We start from the raw sequence: 19,459 nt of genomic DNA, 5'->3' as shown, positions 1-19,459 counted from the left end.
TAGAGGCCACCACCTGCTCTCACAATTAAGAAACTGTACACTGCCCTGCAGAAAACCATTCCCAAGCAGGGCCGCAAGCATTTCAGAGATGGACACACAGCCTTCCCCACACCACAACTTCACAAGGCAGAGAAAAGAGCACGGACAGTCTCAGCGGGTCCTGCCAGCGGTGCTTATCCCTGCCATGGAAACTGGGCATAAAGCGGGACCTTACACGTATTCCCCAACTATGTTCACATCTCGATGGCCGCCCCTTCCATTATTTTCAGATCACACCTGGGTGTCAAAGAACAGGCAGATCTGGGCCCCATAGGGACTGCCAAGAGGCTTGCTTTATACAGCCCACAAGCTGGGTATGTATTTCTCATTAGGAAACTGCACCCCGTTCTTCCCTTGAGCACCCGTAGCCAAGGGATCAACACGAAGACCCGGACCGCCTGCTGCTCAGGATGGAGGCCAACACACAGCCCACGGCCGATCGGCCGCGCATGGCACGGCCGGCTGCCTCCCCTCCCGCTTCGCGAGGCCGTGACGTTCGCCCAGCAGCCAGGGCTGCGCGCACAACGTCTCATCTCGACTGAGGGCTGATCCGAGCCTGCCGGCGCAATCCGCACGGGGAGGTACAGTCTCCGCAGCCCGCTGCTCGCAAAGCCCAAGCCAGCCAAACGCCGGTGCGGCGCTCGCCGCGGCGCTGCATGCAGATCAGGCAGCGGGCTGCGGGGAGCTAACAAGGCAGCCGGGCCACGCGCAGCAGGCTAAGCTCGGCTCGAGGGGAAAGGAGCCGGGAGAACAGAGGGGCTAAAAGCAACCCTAATTAAGATATGCAGCAGAACGACGTTGGCTCCTGCTTCAGGATCAGAAGGATTTGGGGAGGTACAGCACAGCCCCAAACTGAGCGAAGCAAAGAATAACGCGAGAGGGTGCAGGATTTCATGGAAAGTATCAACACACATGGAGCAAAATACCTCACCCCAGGCCCCTCTGTGTCCCCCAGGCCGGCACTGGTACCGAGCTTGTAGCATCTCCCAGGTCCCTAGGGGCGGTTTCAGCACACGATGCACAAAAGCCCCTCCTGACCCACCTGCCAACGCCGCAGCCACGCAACCCACCACGCTGGGAACGTAACTCAAGGTGGAATTGGGGCCTCCCAGTATTAACACCCAGGCCAGCTCAAGGCTTCACATGCTAAACTGGCATGAGTCTTGCCACCTTGAGGAGGCCAGGATCACTTAACATTTTGTCCTCAGCTTCAGAGCAATGAAGTCCAGAGCAACGAAGGTCGCCTTTCACTCTGGCTGCTGCACTCCAAGCCCTGCTTCTCACATCCTACCAGGTTGTTGCCCCATGCAAATGTCCTGAAAGCCAGCCCTGCCGGCAAGTCACCTCAGCCCAGCTTGACCCGCAGAGAACCAGAAGGGGACCTGCAAGCCAGATCTCCCAACAGCCAGCAGAGAAGTTCAACGACAGAGGTCCTCTCGCCACTAGCTTCCTTCCCTTGGCTGACCTCGCTCCCAAACACTTCACGGACACACTGGATGAACATTGCCTCCCCAAAAGTGCATCTACAGCCGGAGCTGGCTGCAGCCCCCTGGGCCCCGCACCCCTTCCCCAGCGTCCTGTCCCACCACTCTGCTGCAGGCCTGCTCCCTGCCGCAGCAAACCTCTCCGAGGAGCAGAGCCTGCTTCCCAGAGGCCCCAGCTATTTTGAGCTCGGCTCATTAACGGTTCGGCTCCCTCGGCAGCCTCATCTTGAAAAGGTCGGGAGGCAAAAGCAGCGCCCGAGGAACGGGCACAAAGCCGCAATCGCACCCAGCCTTTTGCTTCTGCAGCTCCTGCCTCGTGGCTCCAATATCGCATGCCATTTCCCCCCAGGAAGCGTATTGCTCTATCCCCGAAGCCTAGCTGGGGGGAGGCTTTGCCCTGCACGTACCTTCGCCCGCCAGCCCAGCCCAGCCCCTCACGTTAACCAACTCTGCTCCGCTTCCGGGGAGAAGCTGCGGGAGCAGCGCAGCCCCTGGGGCTGCTGCCGCGGGCGCCGTCAGCCCAGCTGCGGCCCCACCGGATGGGCTCGGCTCCCGGGCCCGGGATCGCGCTGCCAGACACACGCCGACATGCTCCTCGCTCCCCAACCCGCTGCTCCGCAGCCGCTACCGGGCCAGGGCGGCCGCAAGCACGAGCCGACGGCTCTCCCCTCCTCAGATCGATACACCTCTTGCAGCTTGGTTCTCCGGGGAGGACTCCTCTCTCTCCCGAACACGTGCACACACCTCCCCACATCGTAACCTACCCGGCACACAGCAATCCTAGCCTCCGCAGAGCCAGCAGGAGAGATCTGCCTTCCCCAAATCTCAGAGCGAATCTGAGGAGCTTCCCGACAAAGGGCTCGGACAGGAGGTTTTCCGCTTGCTGGATTCCCTCTGCTCCCAGCAGAGGGATGCAGCTCCGGGGTTGCTTTAATCCAGCACGAATCCCGGCTGCTGCTGAAATTCCCATTCCTTTGCCCAGCCCCGCGCTGACACCAGCGTTCATGCAGTCACGTGGCGAGCTGAGCGCTGCCGCTGGTGCGCAGGGCCAGCAGGGCACAGCCCGTGCGGGTGGGAGCCGACTCAAGCCCGATTAAAACAACTACGGGTCCGCAGACTTCTCCTCTCCTCCAAAAGAGGTCTCCCCAGCCCCTGGCTAATCCCCAAGCCGAATCCGATTTTCCTTTCCCCGAGACCCTGCGCTCCCCCCCTTTTAAGCAATCTCTTTGCGGCAGGCTCTGTCCCAGCCCAGCTCACTGCTCCCGGAGCGCCGACACTCCCACCGTTGGGCAAACCAACGGAGAAGGGCCCTGGGAAGCCAGGTCAGATCTCGAATCTACTTCCATTTCAAAGGTCCTGGCTCCACACAGCTCCGAGCTTTGTTTGCCCAAGGTGGAGCTGACCCGGGAGCAGCGAGACAGCCCAAGAGCTAGCGGCGTCTCACTCAACAGCAAGAGAGAGAGAGCGAGAAACAGAGAGGGAGAAGCGTCTGAAAGCGATCCAAGAGCAACAAAACAAAGAGGGGAAACTCTGCTTTGAGAGACTAACAGAGGCTTCATTTGAACACAGGACGGGCCGCGAGTATCCAATAAAAACAGCGAGGCGCACGCGTGCACAGAGTCAAAGGCTGCGCCTGCACTCCGCACTCCTGCTGGCAGCGCCGCAAAGAGGTGCGAGCCCCGAGCGGCAGCACCAGCACCAGCACGGCCCCGCGCACGGACACGGCGCTCCAGGACGGTTCCACCCCGAGAGCACATCTGCCTGTGACCAGGGGGTTTCACCCCAGCATGCCTGGGCAAAGCAAACTCTGAAGCACGGACGCAACACATCCAGAACCCAGCTGCCTCCCTGCGCTTAGAGAGCTGTCGTGGGCAGAGCGGACGCATGCACTTTCTGCTGCCTGCCGATCCCCTGCCAAAAACTCACTTTCTGCTAATGAAAGTGGCTGAAAGGTGGCTTCAGCAAGTGACGTCACCCTGCAGACGGCCAGGGAGCAGCTCGGCTCTGCACCGCGGCACGGCACAAGCGAGGGACGAGAGATGCCCCGTGCCACCAAGCCCAAACGCTGGCCCGGCAGCCAGGGCACTTGCAGCATCTGCACGGCCCCGTGCAAGCTCACGCGAGTCCCACGTGCATCCCGCCACCCCTCCCCGCACTATGCCGTGCAGGGCAGGACTTCTCCCGTGTGCGCCAGCCAGCCCAGGGGCACCGCTGCCACACAAATAATAAAACATAATAGCTCGTGCCGATTTAAGCCAGGCCTGCCAGAGGCTTTACGGGCTCGCCGACACGCACCGGTGTCGGCGCAGGCTCTGATTCGGAAGCGGCGCTGATCTCTCGCCGCCTGCCTTCCTGCGTCTCTCCTCCCCCATTTCTTCCCGATGACATCAGCCTGAAAAACAGGTTCTTGACTTCTGAAGAGCTCATCAGACAGTTTATTGTCCCGCTGAAGAGGGTAAAGCCCCCCGCGCACCCTCTGCCACGGCACCGGCAATGGAAACGACATAGTCATCGAGGAGCAGGACCCCGAGATAAGCGGCTGCGGGCTGACGTGTAACAGCCCGCGATCCTGTTTGCATGCCAGCACTTCCAGGAATAAAAATGACTGAGGAGGAGATGGGGGTGGAGGGAGTGTGACACTGCTGCACGGGAGAATGAATTTTAAACGTTTTATGGAGGCCTTGGCGGCTCTGAGCTTCCCGACTACAAACTCCAGGCTCCACCTCGCCGGAGAGCCGCACGTGCCAAGGGAATTACGCTGTCCTTTCTGCAGCGGCAATAATCTCTGGCCTTCCCTCCTGCCCTTGCCACCGGCTCTCACAAGGCTATCCATGCAGGGTAGCCTCACGGCCTGTCCGGGATCTCGTTAAGCACCACTACCCCGGTTTTACAAACGGGAAAGGGAGGGTCAATTGGCCCAGGATGAATCCCTGCAAAATCCAACATCTCCCAAGCTCCTGCTCTGGCTCCATCAGTGCTCAGGTACGGGGCAGCCCAATCCACCCAGCGAGAAAGACACAAAAGCCAAAAACCTGGGCCGGCTCCTGGGCCCTCCTGCTTCCCAGGGTCAGGCAGCAAGTCTGCAGCAAGGCCAGAATGAGAAGGTAGGTCCAAACACCACCCAGCAAACCTTCGGAGGGCTGCAAAGCCGGATTCTGACTAATGGGGAAAATTATTCTGCAAAGTGTCCCCTGCGCACCAGCCAAGCTCCAAGACTATTTTTAAATTCCTGCCAAAATATTTTTGGGTTTTCCTTTTCCCCTGTTGAAACCAACAGTCTGCACAGGAAGACTGGAACAACGGCCTGTATATAAAGCACTGCTGAATGCACAAAGCAAACAACTTATTGCCATTATAATTACCTCAGATGTTATCTGCAGCTCTAACAGGGCCGGCATTTGCAGAAGGAAATGTGGCTTTCGCATTTCACGGATTCATTTGAAACAGGAGATAATCCCTCCTCCCACCCCTGCCAGGAGAGCCGGCCGCCAGCAGCACCCACTCGCACCAGTGGCTGCGGACGAGACGAAAGAAGTCAGCAGGCACCTGGGTGCGGGGCTACATCGCACGGGAAACTTCCTGCCTAAACGCAGGCACCGACTGGTATCCGCCTCTCCGCTCGCAAGGGATTTGGTTCTGCAAGAGCCTGAATATTTTGACACACAAGCAGTTGCTTAACTAAGCACATAAGGCAAAGGGACTCTCAGAGCTTCTACAATTACACAAACGCTTCAAGATTTGCCTGGATTGGGGCCAGGCGCCCCACATTGCGGAGGATCAGGCCCCGGATACAAGCGGGGGGAAAAGCGCAAGGGATAGAGAGACACTGGAGCCAGTTCAGACGCGAGGATCTAAGCTGACTTCCTGTCAATGGTACGAAAACAAGCCTCTCTCCTAACCCCTCGTACGCTGGACTGCAGCTCTGCTTCAGTGAACTCTTAAGAAAACATGAATCACTCAACATTTATCAGTTCAAAACACCCGTGCAATTAACAAGATTTTTTTTCCCTCCAGTATAATTATATACATTTTAATGCAATTACCACCCCTGTATTTTGTACATTAAACAGTAGGCAACCAAAGGAAGAGAGAGACTTTATTTTTCTTGGCTGAGCATTTCCAAAAATAATAGTATACTGCAAAACAGCTTTGCTGGAAAGGTTGATCTCTACAAGAGAAAGTGGGGGGGAGGACACAGAAAATGGAAAGGGGGAAGGAGAGAACTCCTGAAAGGAAAGCAAAATTGCAAAGTCCATCCATGCCGTTCTCACCCGCCTGTCACTACGCGCAGCTACACGTGGGAAGCGCCCCCGACACCACGGGCAGGACCTGGAAGCAGCCCCCGCGCCTGCCTCCATCCTCCGCAGCCCAAGGAAAGGAAAACCCAGTCAAGCAAATGGTCGTCGGACACCGGGCCCCCAAAGCTGGGGTCATTAGCCAGATTAAAGTTCTCAAGCTCTGGCCAGCAGCACGGATAGCAAAGTGCAGTTAAACTGCCCAAATTGGATTACTACTGCCGCTCGGTCTCCATGCCAAGCTGGCCCGCAGATTGCGGGATACCTGAGACGGCATGGCACGGAGAGGGGTGGGAAGCACAGGCTCCCAGCACCCCGAGGCTGATCTGCGAGCTGCCGGCAGCCAAGCAGCCTCGGCGAGGTGGCGAGCGGCTGGGGAGGAGACGAGGCGGCCGGGCGGCTGCTCAGCCCCATGGACGTGGAGGGGACGGTCCCCGCACAGCAGGCTCCCCGGAGCACGCTGCCCGTCACCCGTATTGCTGCAATGCTCTCACCCCAGGCACTTTCTCCAGCTAAAGCCCTTGCGACGCTCAGCTCAACAAGCGGAGAAGAGAGCAGGACGCTGCAAGGACCTGCCCCTCTCACAGCATGTTGCATCTCAGCACCAGGACCCAAAACCTACCCCAGAGACCACCACGCCCCAACCCATAGGGCAGGGAGCACTCGGCCCCCTTCGCTGCAAAGACCTGGCCATTCCAGAGCATGCTCACCCTCAGGAGAGGGGGTTCATCCGAATTAGCCTGCCTTATGTCACACCTGTCACCCAAGGAGACTTAAGAGGAGAAAGGAGCAGAAGCATCTGTATTCGAGGACGAGCCTGGCAGTTCAGACATGGAGTTTGTTCTACAGACTCAAACATCTCGGCACACAGGCAACAAGGAGGCACGCCAGGCCTTGGCCAATGGGAAAATAAACTGCTGCGTGTTTTTAATTTGGGTTTTACATGGTGACTTCCACCTGGAACAAAGGCTGGAGGCAGCCGCAGGAGTGGGATGCTCCAAAGAGCAACACAAACAAAGACACCGCCTGGGTTCCTGGACGTGCTCCGACCCGCAGGTCGAAGACATGCGTTTTGGCTACGCAACACACCGAGAGCAGGGAAGATGAGCCATGTCTGCCTGCACCTGGCACAGAAGCCATCAGGATTTATTTATTGGCTCAAGCTTTCTCCTCCATAATACACATGACATTTGCTCAAACCCAACTTCCAAACAGAGCTGGAGGAACATGTTGTGGTGTTTACACACGCTGTCCCGCTGTGCCAGAACTAAGACAGGCATGGGCTGAGGCTGCATGCCAGAGATGGCATCAAAACACACCAACATTTTCGCTAGGGATCATATCTGTAATGGGAATTTTTTTATGGTACTGCCCAAAACATTTTACAGCTACAGTCCTAGAAGAAGCAACCAGGCATCCCAGCACCAGAAGGCGGCAAACGCCTGCTCCTCCTGATTTCCCATGGAGTCACAGGCACACAGCATCTTGCAGGGAAAAAGGGCCCCTGCCCAAAACTAGGACAGGGCAGGAACCCGGGGCCACATTGAACTGAACTCCCAACCCCTTGGGTTTCCCAGCCCAGCCCTTGGCCCCAGGGCCTTCCTCCACACGCGCGGCACACCACAAGGCAGTTCACCAGTCAAAAACTAGCCAGGAGCACTTTGAACACTAGTGTCTTCTATAAAGCACAGAAATGCCTACTGACGCAGTTTGGAGCAAACACTAATGGATCACAGAGCTCTGCACACACATATCCTACCAGCCCAGATCCCAAGTCAGTGCAAAACCTGAGCTTGCAGGGAGCCCTGGCAGGCAGCAAGGGCAGCATGGGCATCTGGGTGACCCATGCCCACCTTCCCGCTGCTGCACAGCGCGATGGCAGCACCCTGGCTGCCTTGCCTTCTCCGAGGTTCATCATCCTTCAGCGTGCCAAAAGGCACGACCGACCCGCTCACTCGCCAACGCAAGCAATTGCAGCACCAAACACCCCGGTCGGAGACGCAAAGGTAGTCAAAACACCAGCACTGTGGGATGCAGCAGAGGTCTGCTCCCGTAAGCGAGACTCCCTCTGACTTTGCAGGGAGCCTGACGGCACGAGCACTGCAGCACCAGGCACCTCGGCTCGGAAATTCGCAGCTCGGGGCTGAGCCAAGCTCCCGCTGGTGGTTAACGCTACAGCCGGGAGCAAGTCAGACGGCAACAAAGGTCCTGACCTGCTCCGAGCCTGCAGAATAAACACCTACAAGTTTCCTTCATTAACACCGATCCCAGGGCCAGATTCTTCCCTCAGTTCAACGGACGCGCAACACGCAGTAACGCCACTGAAATGCATTGCCCGGCCTGACGTTTACACCCCGGGAGCAGAGCGGGGGCCGGCCCCAGCGGCTCCCAGCGCTGCCGGGGCTGCGGCTGGCGCGTCTCGGGATGGAGGAGGGGAGGCAGCCCTGCCAGCACGCAGCAGCACGGCTTTTATTACCCTCTTCCATTCCAGCAGCGCAGCGCTCTCGCTAAACCGCCCGCGTGTCCCTCCGTCCCATCTCTGCCGTAGTTAGGAGGAGTTTGTTTATCTCTTTCAGGGCCCTCTGCCTCCAACAGGAAAAGTGCTTTGTTTTACGGACAGCAGCACGGGGCTGTTTTCCGTGGCTACGTGCACAGCCCAAATATGCACAAAGGTTGCCTCCCGTGCTCGACTCCAAATCTTTCAGATCTGCGAAAAAAGGCCAAAAGGGTAAACTTCAGGCCTTCCTCCATCCTCACCCCCAAAGAGCTCCAGCTACGAGTGAGCTCCCTCTGGTACCGATATTGCTGCGCTAACAAAAAAATATATATGCCACCAAAACTAATCTCCGGAGCACCAAGTGCAGCACAGAAAGCCCAGCCACCGAACAGCGCAAGACCCAACCAGCCTCCAGCTGCCGCTTCCCTACAACTCCATCAGGGAAGAACATCCATCCCCACACACGTCCACCTGCACTTAATCCGAGCGGACAGCTTCTCCCTAAGGGTTGGCACCGGGACTTTCCAAGGAACACACGGATCGGGTCGGGAAGTGCTGGATCCCCATCCCTTCTTGCCTGTATTTCACCCTGCCGTACGACTGCATATTCTGAATTTAAACTTCCTCACCACCCACACAGCCCGGTATTGTCTCGCTGCTACCAGCACTATAATTTACTAATATCAGAAGACTGGGACTAGGCAAACAGGCAGAAGCAAAAAACCTTCCCTCTCTCTAACCACTTAAGACATTATCTGCACATCATCCCAGAGTCTTCTGCCCCACTGAATTTCCTCAGCTGCTCTATGTTTCCACCACATTCGGTCTCCGGTGTCTTGAGAGATACATCGAGTCACTCATTTTACCCACTGAGTATATACAAAAGACCCTGAGATTGTTCAGGAAGCAATTAGCCGCTGTTCAGAGGAAAATGGTGTTTTCAAATGGATAACCTTTGATGTAGTCAATAGCCTTGTCTCCCCTTTCCTTTTTTTTTTTTTTTTTGCAGCCTCTCACAAAAGAAAAGAAAAAGAAAATCAAGAAAAAGGCTAATAATTCGCTCCGATATAGACCTTGCTCTGCCAGAAGGGATTTTATCTCAAGCCCGAGGAAAAAGCAGCTTCGAAAACGCAGCTCGTGTCCCCAACTTTTCTCCCCTCCGCGTCCCAGAGCATAGGAGAAGGATCATGAATATTCATCTGCGTGTTAGCAGGTTCTGCTTTTGTTTTGTCCTCCCCAAAGCACGGGGAAGGGGGGAGCTAACAAGTGAGGTTAATGCCTGTCTTTTCTTTCCCATCCATCTCCTCTTTAACCAGTGACCTTCATGTTAAATCCTGTTTACACACCAGCCCCCCCCCGGGCTCCCACACACACAAGCACTTCACCAGGGGCAGAAGGAAGAATTTCCCCGCAAGGAGGACAGGGTAAAAGAAGGGATTTCGGGATTTATTTCAGCATGCCACAGAGATTTTGCAAATCCCTCCTCGCTTGCACATTGGAGCCGCCCGTGTGTGTTTGCAGGCATCAGCAGGGCGGATATATGAAAGGGAGAGGGCTAAGGGACATAAAACGTGCAGACAGATGGCTTTTCTCGCTACCTTTACCGTTAATATTCGAAGAACCAGACACACATCGGCATGCAGACCTGGGCACAGGTATCGCATCCTCCCGCGCCTCGGTACGCGAGGCGCCTCGTCGCCGCGCAGCCGAGCACCTCTTCTCTCCGCAAAACTACAATGCGATGGCAACACGAACGCTTTACAGCGAGAATGACAGCCTTGGAGACAAGGCTCCCCGGCTTCCCGGCCCAACGTGCCTCAGTCCGCCAGCATCCCCGCGCGATCGCTCCTCGCGCGGCGGCGGCGGGCGAAGCCGAAGCGCGGAGGCTCTGCGGGTTTCGGAGCGAGCCCGAACCGGGGTGTCCTGCACCGCGCCCCAGCCGGGCGCAGGGATGCAAAGCGGCGAGGATACAAAGCACCGAGGATACGAGCTTGCAAAGCGGCGAGGATGCGAGGATGCAAAGCGGCGAGGATGCGAGCCCGGTCACGGCGCCCGCTCACATCTCCGGTGGGCAGCGGGGACACGTACCGGCGGGCTCCGGGCGATGCGGCGGCTGCGGGGAGCAAACCCCGCGGAGACCCAAGGCGGGCGGCCCCACGGCTGCGCCCCGCGGGGAGGCACCCGCCAGCCCGCGGGGCCCTGCGGGGGCTGCTGCGCCCGCACCCCTTCGCCTGCCCAAAAATCCCCGCCGGCTGCAGCCCGCGGCGCTCCGGGCCGGCGCTGCCCCAGGGGCAGGAGCCCCCCGACAGCGCCCTGCGAAACGCACGGGGCGAAGGGGGAGGGAGCGAGGGGCGAGCCCGGGGGGCTTCTCCTCCTCCTCCTCCCCCCCAAGCGCGGGGAGCCGCGGAGCCCCCCGCCCCGGCCGCTCGGAGAGCAATGCGGGCTCGCCCCGGCCCCGCAGCCGCGGCCCGCCCCGCGCTCCCGCAGCGCGGCGGCTCCGCCAGCCCGGCCCGGCCCGGCCCAGCCCGGCGGTGCCCTGCCCGGGCAAGCCCCGCTTCGCCCGATTTTTTATCTTTTTTTTTTCTTCTTCTTAAAAAAGAGGGTGAGGGGAAAACGCAAACCCGCCCGCCCCGAGCACGCACAAAAGCAGATGCGCGCACCGCGCCCGCGGAGGAAAGTTGCAATCGGGTTACTCACGCCTTGGATCGCCGCTCGCCGCAGCCGTGCCAGCCATAATTGCATTCCACACCGCGCCGCCCGCCGGCCCCCCCCCCTTCTTCTTCTTCTCCTCCTCCTCCTCCTTCTCGTCTTCGTCTTCCTCCTCCTCCTCTTCCTCCCCGCCCTCCCCCCCTCGCCGCCGCCGCCCGGGGCTCCGCGCCCGCCTCGCTCGCGCCGCCGCCGCCGCTGCCCCGCATGAATGGGACGGCGGCGCGGGGCCCCGACGGAACGCCCGCCCGCCGCGCGCGCCCCCGCGGCCCGCGCACGCGCACGCCGCCCCGCCGCGGGGGGGCGGGGGGGAGGGAGGGGGCGGCGGCGGCGCCCCCGCGCGCCTCCAGGGGGCGCCGCGGCTCGGCCGCGCCGCTGCGCCGCGGAGGGGGAGAGGGAGGCGGAGGGGGAGAGGGAGGCGGAGGGGGAGGGAAGGAGGGGGGCTCCCCGCCCTCTCCCTCCCCTTAAAAGGGCGATGCGCGGAGGGGAGGCGGTTTAAAAGCGGCCACGGTGCGGGTGGGGGCTGCGCGGCCCCAGGGAGAGGGGGTAAATCGCAGGAGCAGCGAGGTGCTCCCCACCATTCCCACCACCATCACCACCACCATCACCACCACCGCTCCGCTACCGGCCGCCGAGCCTGCCCCAGCCCCGCGCGCCCCGCGGCACCGGGGACACCGAGCTGGTGGCAGCAGCGCCCCGGTCCCTCACCCCGCAGGGCAGCGTGGTGCCCGACCACCCATCGTGCACCCGCGAGCAGCGGTGCCCAGGCGCTGAGGGCGGCTGAGGGGACGCGGCCCCCGTGAAACGCAGCAGGGGAAACGTTCCCGCCCCTCAAAGCAGCAGTGGGCACGAGAGGGAGGATTTGGGGTGAAACATCCACTGTTGCGGCTCACCAAGCGCTGGTCCAGTGCCACGGGGCGCTGTCAGCCCTGCAGCCATTTTGGGTCCTGTGGCCCTTTCAGGCCCCATGACCAGTTTGGGTCCCAACACCCCTCCAGGCCCTGTGGCCTTTTTGGGTCCTGAGGCCCCTTCAGGCCTTGTGGCCATTTTGGGTCCCAAAGCCCCTTCGGTCCCCACAGCCATTTTGGGTCCTGAGGCCCCTTTGAGCCCCATGGTCATTTTGGGTCCCAACACCCCTTCAGGCTTTGCAGCCATTTTGGGCCCCGAGGCCACTTTGAGCCCTGCCCTGGGCTGCAGCCTCGCGCCGCGGGGGCAGCCCAGCCACCCTCCCACGAGGACGGACGGACGGACAGCCAGACCGGCAGCCTGGCCCTGTGGCTTGTGCCGGGAGGCCGCCCCTCGGCGGGGGACAGGGGACATGGGACGGGGTCAGGGACGGGGTCGGGGACAAGGACGGGGTGGGGGGTTAGAAATCACCTCTGCCTGGAGCAGCGCAGAGGGCCGCCCTCCTCCCGCCGCCTCCCTCCCGCAGATAGAGGCTGGACTTTGCTCTCCGGAGCTGTCAATTCAGCATCTTTCCACTGGCACTGCATCCACTGCGCTTAAAAAATAAAATTACAAAGGGGAGAAATAATAAAAGCCATAAAAAAGATTAACTGATGGTCTGAGTTGATTATTTGTCTTTTTAAAACACACTGCAGGCCAGCCACTTTTATCGGTTTCATTTTTTCCCCCCTTTACACTCTCTCCCTTGCTTTTCCCCTCTTATCAGGCCTGGAAACGACTTCCCTTCCCATGCAGCAGCAGTGCCCCCCTCTTCCCACCTTTCCTCCCCCTCCCGGAGACCTGCCCGCCTCCCTCCAGGCCCCCCTCTGCACCCCAGCACCGGATACGGCGGGAAGGACAGGGTCCGGCATGGGTTTTTAGTCCTACGGAGATGAGCGATTGTCTTTCTGCTGCTCTGTCATTTCTTAAATGGGAAGTGACCTTTTTAAAGACAAATAAAAATAAATAAAGTGTTTATAATCAGGACTACACCCCCACTGATTTCATCAGCGGTGTTTGGGATATAAACGGCACAGAGCTGCTCTATCCAGATTTGTCTGCCAGGAGACGGAGTCACAGGCGCTTGCGCCTCACCAGGACCCCAACTGGTTTGCTGAAGCATGGGAGGGTCACATGGGTGATTTCTTCCTGGGCCGAGGCCGTGAGCTGCCGGCCACACACATGACCTTGCAGGTGCAGAAACCTACAGCTCCCAACGTAACAGGGGCAGATTGCAGAGCGCCAGCAATGGGGGTTTCCAGGCACTGGAGCAATAAATAGAGATGTTTTGTTCATCCTGGCCCTGGTTGCCTTTGGTGCAGCCACCCAGCCAGAACTGCAGCCACACCGCCGGGACACACTTTACCTATCCAACTCAGACATGCCATCGAAGTTCAGGAGTCACCATACATCAGCTGCACTGCCCTAACGCAGGCTTTCACCTTGCACAGACATGTAAACATGCTCACGTGGACCTCTTTCACCAACATTTGAGCAAGCGTGCTTGCCTCCACATGCACCGATAGATAAGAGCCTGTACACAACCCAATACCCTGGTTGAAGTGGATAACTAATGTGTGAAGCCATGGAGACCAGGAAACCTCCTTCACCAAGGAGAGCGCAGAGCCCGCTGCCGGTTTTTGGGAGAGAGCGAGGAAGGAAAGCTGGAGGTTGCTGGAAGCCCCTAGTGACCCTCAAGCAGCCAAAATGGAGAAGAAAAGGGGTCCTAGGAGGCTCCAGCAGGGCTAGGAAGAGGGGATGTAGTGGAAAGTAGGTGACTCAGAGGAGTGTCACAGCAAAGGTGCTCTTTACACCCTGTCCTCAACTGTTAGGACATTGGCACCGCTTGTGCCAGAGACTGACCTTGCTCAAACCCACTCAAAAGCACAGACAACATCCCTGTTGCTCGGACAGCAGGTCCCTACCCACCCGGATAGGGTCCTTTTCCTTGGGTTTGGTCTTCCCTCATTTATCCCCCTGCCCTAACTTCGTCATCATCTGCCTTGTAGAAGCTGGGAGAAACTGGGAATTGGCATGCTCCCTTTGAGAAGCCAGTGTCGGTGCCTGCTTTTCTCCCACCTCTTATTTGTGCACAGAGACACACATGGGGCCCAGACTTAAAAGCTTTCGAGACAGAGGAGAAAAGAACAAATCAGCTAGCTCTGACTGCAGGGAAGCGGCTGGGGTTTGGATCGCTTCCCCCAGATAGAGAGGAACAGTTCTCCTTTTCCTTTTTTTTTTTTTTTTTCTCCCTCCAAGAGACTAAATTTAGTGAATTCCTTTCACATTAAAAACTTGTCAGGTATTCACATCCAAAGAGGCTGCTACTTGGGTCTCTTGGGGGAGTTACTGAGACAGTGAAACCTCTTAAACGTATAGAGAAGGAAAAGATATTCAAGCAATCTCCCACCACTGCTTTTAAATCCACTGTCTCTCAGGAACGCTCCACGGGCACCTTGGTCTCATGGCTACTATCTTGTGCTGCAGGCACAAGAGGAGAGGTGATGAATTATTCCTCTCCTTGGGAAGTGCTTCACGCACGGGGCAGGATCACCCAGCCCTTGGCAAGGCAGCAACCCAGCGGGCACCAGCCACCAGGCCACCGCTGTGAGAACCGCGTGAGACAGTTCCCCATTTTTCCTCTGCTCAGCATGGGTGGGAAGGAAGTCAGAACGATTTATTCTTGCTGAAGGAGAGAGTGACGGATTGTCAAAATAGTGACGAGCAAAACCAAGGTGGCGGAGCTAAGAAAAGCACCCAGGCATCCTGGCTCCCCGTCACACCTCTAGCCAGTTAGCAGCCCCCTCCTGAATCCTTGGAGGAGGGTCCGCCCCAGAGAGAGAGGAATAAAAAAAGACTGCAAGAAAAAAACAAGCAACCCCCGCACCAGGAGCCCAGCACAGGAGTCGGGGAGGGATCGGGTGCATGGCAGGGAATTTTCCTGGGTTCATGTAAGGTGGGAAGGAGCCTCAGGCTTGCAGCAGCCTGCAAAGCTCACCAACTCCATGCGGCCAGCGTAATGGCTCATCCTGCACCGTGCCCCAGGAGCAGGAAGACTTGAGAGCAAGGGGACATGCTTGTCACTCATGTGGCTTCTCCCAGGATCTGGGCACCCCACCCCTACAGAGGAGCCCTCGTTAGCCCGGAAAGCCTGGCCTTTTTGTCCTGCCTCTGATGGAGCCTTAATTGCTCTGTTCTCCCCTTTCCTTGTGCATCCTCGTCCCTCTTTAACTGACAAACCACCGAGGACTGACATACTCAGCCGTGCTCCTGCATGCCCCGGAGACAGCTGGCTTGAGTGGCACCTCAAAGGCATTCGAAATTTCAGAGCTCCACGGGGTGCTGGGAGGAAGGATTTGAAGCAGAAGATGACTCCGTTCTCAGCTGGACCAAAACCTCAGAGGTTACAAGTTCGGCTGGCTCGTTCTCATTATGCTGAAAGCATGCGGCTGACTCTGCACTTCTTACACAGAACTTTGACCAAAATTACATTTAGAGACAATCTGTTCTCGGTGTGTCTGGTGCACTTTCCTATGTTACCGAAGAGACCGAGGGGCATTTTGTTCTCTAAAAGCAGCCTGACAACTACTTTGTAAAAAGAAACTAATTGGGAGAGGATTAGATTGCTGAAGAGAGCCAGAATAGATGAGGAAGCTGTTCTGCTCAGCTCGCTGGGTTAATCCAGTCCAAAGGAGTACAGAGGGACTAAAAATAAGCAGCTAAATTCGCGATTTTCAACTGTTTTCGATTTCTGACTGCTAAAAATTTCCCGTTGGGAATGCAGATTCCTGCACGGTGCATACAGGTCTTCACACACAAGGCATCTCCCTGGGTTGTGTCTCATGGATCATCTAAAAATGGATCCGCTAGAATCTGCAACCGCAGGTTTAAACTTTCTGCTCTAAACAGTGATGCTTATGGAAGAGATAAATTCGGTGACCTCATCCCACAGGCCTTTTCCTCTGTGAAACTGAGCTTGCCCAGAGAACAGCCCGCAACAAATATTTGGGCTTTGGGAACATTCACTTCCAAACTCTGCAGCTCAGCTCTGTCTACCGAGTCCCAAGGCATCCGCTGGAAGAGAAGAGGCTTCAAGAGCAGATGAGTTCTGCACAAACGTCCGTGATGGGTGTTTTTTTCTCCTCCTGTCCTCGCCGACATCTTTGCTAATAAAGAACCAGGGAACGGAAAGCCTGGGCAGACAGGCTGGGGAGGCAGCGCGGTGTCCAAACAGAGGGTTTGTCAAAGTTTTCCAGGAGGCGTCAGCAGCTCTTTAAGCTCCTTGACAGCCAGGATAACAAAATGTGTCTGCAGAGCTCTGGGGATCCAGAGTGAAATTAAAATGGGTAATGAATAGAGCCATTTTTCAGGGGATTGCAGCTGCAAATGCAAGCAGGGCCAGCAGGCAAAAGGCACTGAAGAGGCACATGCGGAAGGGACCTGGGGTGGCAGGGGGACTGTCACCAGGCAGGCACGTGCTCCTCCCTCTCCCAGGCCTGGCCGATAGGGAAGGCACTTTGCTGTCTGCCAGTGTGACTTTTATCCCGCGCCTGCTGCTACGGATGCCCTCTGGATCAGCAGGCGCCTGCAAAGTATCGCTGGTGGAGCGGCCCTTCCTCTGCGCCTGCTGTGCTTATGTTCATTGAAATGGGGAATTTTCTATTAGAGGACTCGGTGGGCAGGCAGCACTGCCATTAATTACAGCAAGAAGCTCCCCCCTCCGCGTCGGGTTGGGAAGCAAGAGGTTTGCCGAGTGAAACAGGACACTGCAAAGGAGGGAGGGGGATCTGGAGAAAGAGAGGCCAGAGAGCACCCTGATTTCAGTGGCCATGTCAGGCTGGCAGCAGTGAGCCCTCTGACCAGGACAGGGTCCCTCCTCAGGGCGGTTTGGTGGGACGGCTGCTGGGAGCTGTATTTCTGGGAAATGCTCTGCGGGATTCCTGTAAGGTCCGCTAGGTCCATAGCAGGAGGTCTGGGAGTTAGTGCCGACAGGTGGGACCCAGGGAAGTACGACCAGCACCCCGCTGCAAGGCGGGGGGGTAGGCACCTCTCGGGCAGCGTTTGAGGCAGTGTTTGAGAGCTCACTCTGCTCTTCTAAAAAACGATTTCGAGCTCACAAGAGACCTGGCTGTCCCAACGACGGTTTATGCGCCAGCTGACGAACCACACACATGCACCAGCCATTCCCACACACCTTCCCCGGTGCAGGGGGGAGGCCTGCAGAGATCCCCTCTGGACATACCTGCACGGGCTGAGCCTTCTTCCCGGTTCATTCATCCCTTAGCCTGTGACTCAGAGCAGCGCTTAATTAGCAGGAAGTCTGATGGAGACACCTGTCAACTCCTCCGAGACAACCAGCATTTCACGTTAGCTGCCCTGGGGCTGTTCGGCAAGAACAGCTCTCTCTCCGTATTGATATTCCTTCATCTCAGCCTATTTTCCAAGCCGTCAAGCTGCCATCTCAACCCTCCTAGGCCCGGCAGCGCCAGGGAGAGCGGCCTCGTGTCCGTCAGCTCCTGGACTCCGATCCCACCTTTGCCGCGGCTCACAAATGTTCGAGCCACACTGTGCTTCTGCCCGGCAGCCTGAGGGCTCCCTGCTAAGTAAATCAGACATCCCTTGATGAATCAAATCCAGGCTTCCCTGCACAGCATGAACCAAAAGCAGACAGGCCTGACTTCAAGTCGGGGCAACTTTGAAGGTAAGAGAAAGTCACTTCCCGACTCGGCAGCTCTGCAGAGAGTCTGTGCAGACACAGACCTCCTTCACCCTCCAAAGACCGCGGATGTGGTATCGCCACCTCAGCCTCCACCACACCGGGACTCCCACACTGCCAGGAGATTCAGCAGTAGTTGCGCTAAGATAAACCCGTGGAGACTATGCAGCTGCTTTGACTGACTGCAGCTTCCAGAAGGGCGCAGTGTAATCGTAAGCGTGTTTAATGCTGGTGGCATTTAGCAATGCAGCTGGACATCATGGCTACTACCTGTATTAGCTTCTGTGGCAGTTTAACTTAGGTGAGCAGCATTTCACCGTAAGTCTTGCAGAGATAGCAAGATGCAGGGCAGTTTGACCAACAGTTTTAAGAGAGGTGTAAAGTGACCCATGTTAACTGCACCAGACGTTGACTCTGAAACTAATGAGGTTTGAATAGCAAGGTAAAGTCGTGGCTCGCCGCCTCGGCTGGGCCTCCAGGAGGCTGGAATCAGGCAGCACATCCCTCCGTTTCCTGGGTCTGGAGGTGCTCAGAGGGACATGCCACATCCTTCAGAGCCACCCTCCATTTCCCCTGATGCTGTGGCCCACCACAGTGCTGTTCCTTCCCACCTGTCCTATTTCTTCTCTTGCCAGGTCCAGCTACGGACCCTTTTTACAGAGCAAATTCACCTCCTCCTTCCCCTTCAGGGTGCGATGTGTCATTTCCTTCTTCCCAAAGGCTTCCTGGTCCTCCACAAGTGTCAGGAAGAGAGGTGCTGTGCTCTGTGGGCAAGGGGTGCTTGCAGTGGTCTAAGGGCATTCCCCGCCATTTCATCCGTGGGGAGAAGAGGCACAATGACTCCATTAAGACCAGATGATGCATCAGCAGGACCCAGGCCCTTGTTCTCCCTGTTGCCTTTTTTCAGCTGTGCTTTGCATCAGGAAAAGTAAGGTGTTAGATCACGGGACTGTGTGTTCACAGCTGCTGTAGCTGCCTCTAATTCTAGGTGTCGTGCCCCATCTCCAGGGCTGGCTATTTCCCCTAGGATTCAAGTCAGTAAAAGGATCGGCACCAAACCCCTTGGCCGTTCAGAAATGCATCTCTGTCACACAGGACAGGTGGGTGGCCACGAGACACCAAGGAGTCACTTTGCTTTCTCCAGTGCCCATGTAAAATTAAAACGGACAAGGAAGAAGCTGCTGTAAATAATGCATTTGTGGTGCACTACACGGCTTACGGAGCACATAGTCGTTGTCTCGTCTTATTTAAAGAAACCCATCCCTGCCTGCGTCATTAAAAATGTATCCTGGTTTCAGCTTCATCCCATATACACTCACCACTGTGAAGCAGGTGGCTCAGTGGCTGTTTTCATGCCTTCCCGCTCTCAGCTGGTCCGAGGCAGCCTCATGCTGGTATGAGCGAGGCCTTTGGGTCACATAAAAAATTCACACACTTGGCATCAAGCGTTTTCCATCCCTCTGCTCGCTGCTCCTCCCTTGCACCTGGGCCTGGGGCGGCATCGGGACCCGGGCTTGCTCTCTGCCGCTACATCCGCTGGCTGCGAGGCACCAGCAGCGCCGCTCCTCTCCCAGCATCCTCCAGTCTAATAAATGATGCTAACGAGAGCTGTTAAGCCCCCGTCCACCCAAAGCATAAATCCCAACACTTTCACATCCCGCTTGTAAGAGTACTTCGGTGCTTTGAGGTGCTGGGGCTTAGTCAATAGAAAGAGCACCACCTCCTGGCACAACGCTCCCCAGGCCAGCTCCACGCAGGCAGCCAGGCGCTGGGCGCT

The 19,459-nt window shown here is 57.4% G+C and overlaps 1 protein-coding gene across 6 annotated transcripts in view; it reads right to left on the bottom strand.

The window, feature by feature from the left end:
• Nucleotides 1-11,062, bottom strand: part of PLXNA1 (plexin A1) — a 165,587-nt gene extending 154,525 nt beyond the window's left edge. For 5 of the 6 annotated variants that reach the window (XM_067303322.1, XM_067303325.1, XM_067303324.1 and 2 more), the window contains exon 1: nt 11,013-11,062. The gene's annotated coding sequence lies outside the window, so the exon portion shown is untranslated. Of the gene's footprint in view, nt 1-2,287; nt 2,338-11,012 lie in introns of those variants that run through there. The other variant, XM_067303323.1, reaches the window with a different exon arrangement.
• Nucleotides 11,063-19,459: the final 8,397 nt, after the last annotated feature.

The sequence above is a fragment of the Apteryx mantelli genome, chromosome 12 (assembly GCF_036417845.1).
Source record: "Apteryx mantelli isolate bAptMan1 chromosome 12, bAptMan1.hap1, whole genome shotgun sequence".
Classification (NCBI taxonomy): domain Eukaryota; kingdom Metazoa; phylum Chordata; class Aves; order Apterygiformes; family Apterygidae; genus Apteryx; species Apteryx mantelli.
This window is presented reverse-complemented; position numbering and strand designations above follow the sequence as displayed.